Source organism: Octopus bimaculoides, chromosome 2 (genome assembly GCF_046866305.1).
Source record: "Octopus bimaculoides isolate indiv1 chromosome 2, ASM4686630v1, whole genome shotgun sequence".
NCBI classification, from domain to species: Eukaryota; Metazoa; Mollusca; class Cephalopoda; order Octopoda; family Octopodidae; genus Octopus; species Octopus bimaculoides.
In genome coordinates this window covers 160,985,929-160,996,574 of record NC_142929.1, presented here as the reverse complement: position 1 = coordinate 160,996,574, position 10,646 = coordinate 160,985,929, and the positions used below count along the sequence as shown (strand labels likewise).

General features: G+C 30.7%; 1 protein-coding gene across 1 annotated transcript in view; it reads left to right on the top strand.

Annotated features, from left to right (window-relative positions):
* The window catches only part of LOC106874384 (glutamate receptor ionotropic, kainate 2), a 952,973-nt gene that overhangs the window by 1,094 nt on the left and 941,233 nt on the right, over nt 1-10,646 (top strand). The window lies entirely within an intron of this gene.

The following is a 10,646-nucleotide window of genomic DNA, read 5'->3' as shown; positions in this document are numbered from 1 at the left end:
AGTTAAATAAATACATATTATATTAAGTCTGTAAGCATTCGCAGTGTAGGAATTGATTGAATTACTAATTTATATCACAGTTAGCATAATTAATATTGATTTTTATTTGTGTTTACACATACAGCAAGTATAAAAGCGTGTTGACTACATATTTCAGTATACTATAAATTGCCTAAATAAATGGCCACCTTCTCTCTATAATTACATTATCAATCAACATTATTTTAAAAATCTCTGTATTATACTTTATGAAATATCACAATGATAAGTTTTATAGCAAGGAATGGAAAAAATATACTATCATTCATGATGAGTGAGGCCTAAAACATACAAAAGTATTTCTCTTGCTCACATGGCCAAAAGTAACGTTGCGTTTATATTATCTTTCTTCAATAACAATGTCATTCCCCCTCTTGATCTGAACCCCATGCTAATTATCTTATTTTCGTCTCGCAAGTTTATCCCCAGCTTTGTTTTGTAATAGCTACCCGCTTCATTTAGATTATTCTATTTTCCACTAACGGACTTCAACTCAATCAAATTATCTTGCCGTCTCTATCTCACCTGACTTCTCTGTGTCAAAAGTTTCCACTTTTGCATGCGTGATGACCTTATACTCTCTCGCTCATTCTTTCTTTCTTTCTTTCTTTCTTTCTTTCTTTCTTTCTTTCTTTCTTTCTTTCTTTCTTTCTTTCTTTCTCCCTCTTTTTCTCCCTCTTTCTAGTTTATTTTCATGTCGAAAATAAAATGACTTTATCTGAAACATTGGTGGTCCTCCCTCGCTTTCGTATGGACTTATGTAATTTTCTATCCCAAAACTGAGATTTTACGAAGCAATCTATTGCCAGCCATTTTTGTTAGTGCATTTACTATAACTATTGACATATTTGCTTGTTAGTTATTATCGTCATTTGTTTGCCACAGTACCAGAGCCGACGTGCCTATAGTTGAAAATTGTGCATGAGGAAATGTATTAATGTAATAGTGAGGACGTAAATAAAAATACCATACCACTCCCTAAATATTACACAAATCTAATTACATTTAATATGTACAATAAGTTGTAGCCAATGTGTGTCTCGTAGCAACACTTTAATATAAACAGGAAATTCGTTATCTTCACAAATAATCAGTCATGAAACATAAACACATATAATCAAAACTTGATGGAAGTACTGGCTTTCACTCATGAACTCGAACAAAGACGATTTATTTACTAATCGTCTTCCAATTAATATCACAATTAATTTTCTATTATGTTTGAGTATTCACAATCATCTACACTAAAATTCATTTTTCCACTTTTGCCATTCATATTTTCAAACTTATGTGCAATTCAAATCGATTCACGTACCACGTTTCCCCTCCTATCAAACATTTACTGTCCATTACGTAGTTTTTAGTCTGTCTAACACACCAGAGACGTTTGTTTAAACAAATGACAATCCACAGAAAAAAGATTTCCATATCACCAACAGATACCCACACAGTTATCGACATTTACTAATCAATAAAAGATGAACCCACAAGAGTGCTTGCTTTTATTTTCAATTGTTTCTCCGTTGTGCATACACACTTATATAAATTTATTTTATCTTATCATTCTTGACACGCAGTATGTCTAGCCGTCTGTTCCATCAATTCGAGTCAATAATTTAACATTTCAACAACTTCGAAACAATGCGTACATGGCCTGTCAACTATCATTCAGCTTGGCCACATATATGTGTAGGTTTGTGTACATGCATGCACGTGCAACCACACATATACTTACACCCCATCTCTCTCTCACACACACAGATGCACATACACACATAGGTATGTGTATGCTTTTTATGACTAATATATATATACATGCTTGTCAGTGTATCTGTTTTTGTGTGTATATGTATGCATATAACTTACGTATATATATATATATATATATATATATATATATATATATATATATAAAAATATATATATATATATATATATATGAATATATGTATGTATGGATATATATATAAATATATATATATATATATATATATATATATATATATATATATATATATATATATATATATATATATATATATATATATATATATATATATATATATATATATATATATATATATATATATATATATATATATATATATATATATATATATATATATATATACGTACGTACCTACATACATATATACATACATATCAACACATTTCTATATGTTATGCGGATCAAAGCATACGTGCAGTAACACTGTAGCCAGATAATCACATATATTTATGAAGTTATAAATTTACCTTTATAAATACAATCTTGCTAGTAACTTCGAAATTTCTGTATACTAGTAAAAGTTTTAGTGTGAGTGATGTTGATATGCTTGGCTTAAAACAATTAAGTATACATAATAACTGAATAAATTTCCAGCATTTCTCAAAACCATTGGCTACGAATATATTTCACGGAATGTTTATATATATGGGGAAATATATTTTATGTGAAATGGCACATTTTTCGTCAATTAAGTTATATGAACTGTTGAAGACAACGTAGAGAGTCCAATGTGTCCCAATGATCACAGGCAATATGTAATGGTGACTTTAGTACTTACACATGGGGTCATGAGAAAATTACTCTAATTATATTTTTAGAGTCAATATGCATGAATTATAATACTTATACTATAAATGTTGACAACCGTATCTTAATATCATTATTACATACGCACAGGCACTTTATAATATTACTTATATTATGGTTGCCTGATATATTTTTCATCATTCAACTTATGTTGAAATTTAATTATTTCTTTTTGTTTCTGTTGAATAACTTGACGGAGAAAGATCTGAATAATTTGAATAATTCCTTGCCGAATTATCCATCATACTATATTTAATATCTCACTAGTCTCATCAGCAAATATAAGCCTATATGTCTTGGTTTACGTACTCGTGGTAATATAGAAAAAGAAGTACGAGGCCTAACTGGAGAAGCTTGTTGTATCCTATGCCACATTTCCATGGAAGATTCACTCCATAAAATGTTAGTTACGTACAAAGACTTCTAGCTGTAATAAACACCATCACTGATTATAGACAATTAGACATGCATGTGAATCTATGTATGTATGTATGTGTATGTAAGTACATGCAAGTGTAAATATATATATATATATATATATATATATATATATATATAATGTTTTTGTTTGTATATATATATATATATATATCTATATATATATAATGTTTTTGTTTATATATATATATATATATATATAGGGGACAGAGAGAGATAGAGAGAGAGAGGGGGAGAGATATTCATCGATATATTCATATGTATACACACATAATTTGCGTGTTACCAAGCTAATTTTTTTCTCTTAGTGCATTCTTCACGTAAATGTGCTTATAGTGTGCTTTTTCATTGAAGTTAACTTTTCATTTAATATCTCGTAGTCCATTTCTAATACTGTATGCTTTGTTGTAAGTCTCAATAAATTTTATATTGTAGATAAATATAAACGTATCTATCTATCTATCTATCTATCTATCTATCTATCTATCTATCTATCTATCTATCTATCTATCTATCTATCTATATTTCTATCTATCTATCTATCTATCTATCTATCTATCTATCTATCTATCTATCTATCTATCTATCTATCTATCTATCTATTTCTAGCTGTCTTTCTCTTTCTGTATATATATATACGTATACATATACAAACACACGCACCCACACGCACATACACACACATACACTCTCTCTCTCTCACACACACACACCAACATAAACACACACACATATTAGGTTGTATTTGAAAGGTAACAATAAAGTGTTCCGGAAGTGTTGGAGAACTGATTTATTTAATCAAAGTATCATCCATGTTCATTTATGCCGTTTATCCAAACGTTTTTACTATGTCATATATTCCATCTTTAAAAAAAATTCAGCCTTTGCTATAAGCTGTCCAAATGCTTCAATTATCCCTTCTCTATTTAAGAATACTTTATTGTATATGAAAAGCTCTAAATGATTAAATAAGTGATGATCAGTAGCAGAGATATCAGGGGAATATTGAGGATATTGCAAAATCTCATAATTCAGGCTTTGCAAATTTTGGACCGTAGCTTGAGGAGTATGAGGACGTGCAGTGTTGTGGATAAAAATTGGACCATCTCTATTTACTAGTCAGTGTTGTTTCTTTTTCAAATTCTGATGTTACAATCAACTTCCTGGCACTATTTTGTTGCGTTACCGTGTTTCATTTTTGCAAAAATGAATAATGAATAACTCCCTTCGCAGACCACCATAAAGTGACTACTAACGTTTTAGGGGGAAACAGTGGGTTTGGGTAGTATTTAGGTGACTCTCCTCACCTAATCGTTGTCCTGTTCTCCTGCTGTTGTCAAAGATATCCATCGCTCATCGCAAGTAATGATTTGATGCAAAAATGGTGTTTTGCCAGTCGAGAAAACAATAAGGAGCACACTTCGAGGCGTCTGTTTTTTATATTTCGTTCAGTTGATGCAGAACAAACCTAACGGTTTTCTTGACTTTTCCACTTCTTTACAGGTGTCCAAATGTATTGTGTGAGATGTTTGGTGTTCCGATGTAAGTTTTCGAACCTTTGTTCTCGGATTTGGTTCAATCAAAGCATGTAATCCATCATACCGAATAAATGATTGGTTTATTTTCAAGGCTATTATCTCCTGAACGAGAGCTTTGGAACCATCTCTGAAGAGTTCTTAAATTCTGTGGAGCTTTTGAGGCAGAGTGACCTAGTTTGTAATCATACGATAAAATCACTCAACTTAATTTGTTTGTTATCATTTTCATAAAGTCTGTGGGTACGAATTTTGAATACCAGTATTGTTGGAAAAGATAAAGAGTCAAGATTCAATGCAAGGTATACACAATTGAGCTTTTAATGACTGAAATTGCAAGTAATTAAAAATGCGACATTTCATGTGAAACAACCTAATATATATATATAGGGTGCTGGCAGGGCATAAAGGTAGGTTACTACCATAGAAGCACTCAACGCGCATCATTAAAGGTAGAAAATTCTGGTTTCTTGACGGTAAAACTGTTGTGTGGGTGTAGCGAAGAATAAAATATCCGATACAAATAAATAATTTAACACATCTTTAATCGTCAGGTGCAATTGTTCGTTTAGCAATTCTAGTTACAACGCCAGTTAACACAAACATAGAGGTGAACATTTACATAATATTTGCAGTTTTAGATATTCGAGTGGTACTTCATCGAACTTGCATCTTACTTTGGTACAATGGTGTTGTAAGCAGAGTTGGTACATAAATAATTGTAACTGATGTCTTAAGATGTGTTAAAGTATTTATTTGTCTTATTCGGATTATATATATACATGTGTGTGTGTGTGTGTTTGCGTGTGAGGTGTAAAAATCAGCGTCTTAAAGGGAGGTTATTCCTTCAGACTTTATTCCGCTGAAGAGCACATAAACAAAACACATGCATCACGAACGTGACTTCAATAATATTTGAATTAGAGCTGCCTCTGATTCAAATATATAACGTGAGTGAGTGAGCAGAAAAGAGGATGCAGGAGAGAAAGAGAGATAGAGAGAGAAAGATAGAAAAAGAGAAAGAGAGAGAGAGAGAAAGAGGGAAATAAAGAGAGACAGAAAGAAACTGAGATTAGTGTGTGTGTGTGTGTGCATTATATTATATCATTATGAAGTCATGATATATTTCATGTGTTCTTCCAGTAGCTAGTTATACCCCTCTCGTCAAACAAATTCATTCAGTGGATTTTACTTAACTGATGTTATCTAATGAGTAGAAAAAATTGTTGAGAATTGTCACTCCATATTAATTGAAATTACCATAGTCCAAATTATTCATGATCGTTGACAGACTAAAAAACAAATTTATAGTTAATTAGCAATTCTTCGCTTACAACGTCGAATAATTTAACGCCAATTTACTGTTGAATTTTCATGCATATAAGTGTCAGAATTTTACTGTAGCCACTCTTTGCAATTACATATATGCACACTCAAACACACACACACACACACACACACACACACACACACACACACACACACACACACATACACACATACACACACACACACACAGACGAATATATACACATACGCTCTTGAACAAGCGATTACGTACCTGTATGAATTAATGATATAATTTCTATGGTTTAGTCAGGTGTTAATTTGTATATGAAGCATTTATGCATGTATGATTATCTATAATTTTATCACTGATATAATCATTGTTATACATTAATTATTATTGCATTATTAAGCCGAATGTTTGATTGAAATCTTGTATAAATCATATATTGTTTAGTCCAACGCTTAATGCGGTTTAGCATGGAAATGTGTGGGAAATACTTAATAATAAATAAAAATAGCAGCAGTTACATTACGGAAGATGCAATTTGTATTCATATATTTATATTTATTTCTTGGGTAATTTGTATATCCATGCAGATATCTTCAACTAGCTTTTGCGACACGAAGAAATATATGGATGTGTTTATGTGGGAGACTATGTGTTGTAATATGATATATAATATATTGCTTATGTATAGCACGTTTGATTGTTCAATGTGAAATATAACGTATATGTTAGCCGTGGTTAATTAAGGCTAATTCTCGATATGTAATATAAGGTTAATTTTCAATATGTAATATAAGATCCAGAGTAACATGAAATTAATCTAGATGATGTTATTTCTCATTTCAGAGTATTTCATTTCTTACATTCATCCGTGCTCATTTCTTGTGATAATATTTTTTAGAATACGTTTCTAGAAGCTATATTACATAAACGGCTTAGCCTAATTTGTGTTTGAGTGTGCTTCACGCCCTTTCTTTCTTTGTAACATTGATTTCCACAATATCCTTCAGAATACTTACAATAATCGCTTGTAATGCTTTCAACCACTGCTTGCATTTTGCTATTTTTTCTCCTTCGGTTTGGTTTTGTTCCTTGTCTCTTAGATTCGACCTTTCACAATTGTTGAGTGCTCTGGGAAGAACCATACTGGTACTCCATCGGTTATGACGATGAGGGTTCCAGTTGAACAGCTTCTCGTGAAATTAACGGTCAAGTGACTGATTACTCCACAGACACGCTTACTTTTAATGTATATCCTAGGGAGATCAAGTTTGACACAAAATGTGACAAGGCTGGTCCTTTGAAATACATTTTCCTAGTTGAGTAGACTGGAGCAACGTGAAATAAAATGTCTTGCACAAGGTGACAGCGCGTCGCCGGTTTTGGAACTCAGGACCTTACTATCGTGAGCCGAATATTCTAACCACTAAGCCACGCACCTTCACAGAAGAACCCTGCATCATAGAAAAATATGTAAAAAAATTGCAAGGTTATTCTCTCACTAACTTACTAACATTTACAATGCAACAATTACACTTTATTATTTATCAAAAAAACTTTCAACTAATAAACTTGTAAAATCTACATAGAGACTTGGTAATATTGTTTCTCTACAATAGGCTGATAATTCAAGTTATTCCGTGTGGGAACAACGAAATGTATAGTTAGGTTAGGTTGTCAAATAATTAAGAGAAACAATAAACATCTAGTTACCTTATTCTATATCTACGAATCCCTTCTTAATGCACGTTACCAGTAATATGGGGTATATTACCACTAACATGGGGCATAAATGTATTTACAAAGAAATGCATGTGCATATATGTGTGCGCGAGTGTGTGTACGCGCACGCGTGTACGTAGTTATTTATGAGTACATAAATGTGACTGGAGTTTGTGACATGCAATATGTTTATTACGGTAGGTAAGTTTTGAGCCCCGATGAAGTACAGTATGAAATATCAGAGTCGGTACATGCGAGATAGGTTTATTTATATTACGATTTTATGACTACTAGTGTATTTCTGAATACATTTTGAAACTGGTAACTGATATTAGAAGCTGTTGAACAACTGATGTAGTAAATGATATATAAAATGAATATCTGATTTAAGATGCTAAAGTTTAATGCAAAAATTTAAGATGAACATTTGTGAGTTCTAAGGGATACTGGATGTTAATCGTCTTATCTGTTATGCACTAGAAATCAGATAGCTGAGAAATGGAGTACAACATAAAATAATGTTAAAGGTGGACGACAGAAGAGATAATGCAAGCTCAAGAATTGCATTATGCTGGTTGTGTCATTTGAACTTTGAAAGCTGATATGGAAGGTATAGAGCAAATACTAATTTTTTATTTAAAAAACTTTTTTTATACGCTGGGCTTATTCTTAACGTTTGCTAGTCTAAAATGTAATGAGATGCTTTTAGCTTCTTTTGTTGTATATCATCAAATTCTCATAAGTTGAAGAGAATATTTACGTATGGTAAAATTAAAAAAAAAAATGGGAATAACTGAAATTATAAATACACAGGAATTAAAATATATGTCTATGAAAAAAATTTATTGTTTTGAGAAAGACTGCACTTGTATTTGATCAAAAATGCAATTGGACAACGTTAGAATGTATTCATCAAAGTGTTACTTTTAATAATTTTATATAATAAAATTTGGGTGAAGGAAATATCCCACGATACTTATATATCATGTTACAGGGTGTTAACACGAAAGAGTTTCGTACCAAATTTCTTTCTTTCCTAAAATATAAATAAAAATAAAAAAGGAATATTACGTCTTCCTACACCGACTCCTTCCACCACAAATATTTGGTAATTTTCCAAATATAAGAACGAATGCAAATTTCCTATCAGGCTGGGACTCAAGAATATGCAATAAACTAAAGCGAAAACAATGTTCTTATCCCAAACTCTTAAAATATAAAACAGAATCGTTTGACTGTAAAAAGGGAAAACATTTCAAGAATTCGGTATACATATAACCTAAACGTAATAGTAGGTGCTAATGGCTGTCGAAATATTTGGTCGATTTTATTATAGAAAATGGCGAAATATGAGCAATGTTTAAAAACATTGAGATAAACGTGCTTTAAAAGCACTTATTTTAGACTGAAAACTACAGAGTTATTTCCAAATTATGAGAGATTAACTCACGGCTAGATATAATTGCTGTATTTTGCAATGTAGACTAAGGGATATTATACACCATTGTGATAAGTAGGATAAATTTGTAATTTGCTATATCCTTTACATTTAGGTGTTTCCTATATATGTATTATATACTCATCACACACACGGTCACACATGCATGATAACTTGTATATGTAAACAACCTACGTTCATTTGTGTATAGATACATAGAAATAAATCGGTGAAGACTTGTAGAAATTATATGTGTGAGATAGTGTGAGTGTTTATCATGTAACTGTAAGTGCATGCATGTATCCTTGTCTGTGTGTGTTTTCCAGAATGTGTAATATGTATGTATACAAATGTGTGCGTATGTGTGCGTGCGTGTGTGTGTGTGTATGGGTGTCTATGTGTGTAGACAAATACAAAAGTACGTACTCATACACGAAACATTATACATATTAAATAGGAAATACACGTAGCAGGTAGTGACACCCTCAATGCCACGGATGTCACTCATGCTGCATGCATACTTAGGTACATTCGTGAGTAGGAAGTCAAGTATACACACACACATACGTATGTATACCTACATATATATATGTTTGTATGTATATATATATATGTATATATATACATATACATGTATATATATATATATATATGTATATATATACATATACATGTATATATATGTATATATATATATATATATATATATATATATATATATATATATATATATATATATATATATATATATATATATATATATATATATATATATATATATATATATATATATACACATATATATATGCATATTTATATATATATATATATATATATATATATATACGCACAAAAAACATATGTATGTATGTATGCGTATATATCTATATGTACCTGCGTTTATGCAATTATTTATGTATACAAATTCACAAACACACAAATATGTAGATCTAATACAAGATATATGGATGTCTTATTGTTTACCAGCTCATGTTACACTAAAATGCTCTTAACAATTTCTGTAGCTTGCAGATATAATTTACAATTATCCTTCGAACAGTATGAAAAACATCCAAATACTGATTTTAATATTACAATATTTTCCTCTACTCTATTTATGAAAGCTATAAATAATGGTAAACATGAAATCAAAATTCCTAATAACACATTCATGTTTCTAAAGTTAACTGATATAATGATTACACTATATATCATACTAAAAAAAGGTTTTTGACAAGGGCTATTTACGCCAAAATTAGTTTTGCATTATGGTAGCCAATGATACTTATTGCATTGGTATTAGGTTGCAGATCGAACAAACCGCTTTACATTATAGCTTGTCATTACTGCTTAGATATTCTTATTCACAAACAGACATCTAATTGTTTTTTGTTTGTTATTAATTTTAAATAACGAACATTTCTCACTGGTTTCAATTACTATCGATGTAGAAATAAACTTAGTCAAGCCAAAAATATTTCTTATGTATGTGACTGAAATCGTTAACAATTACCATTCTATTTTGACGTAGCGAATAGATTATCTAACTTATTGCCCTAACACTACTTGTTGATGATATTT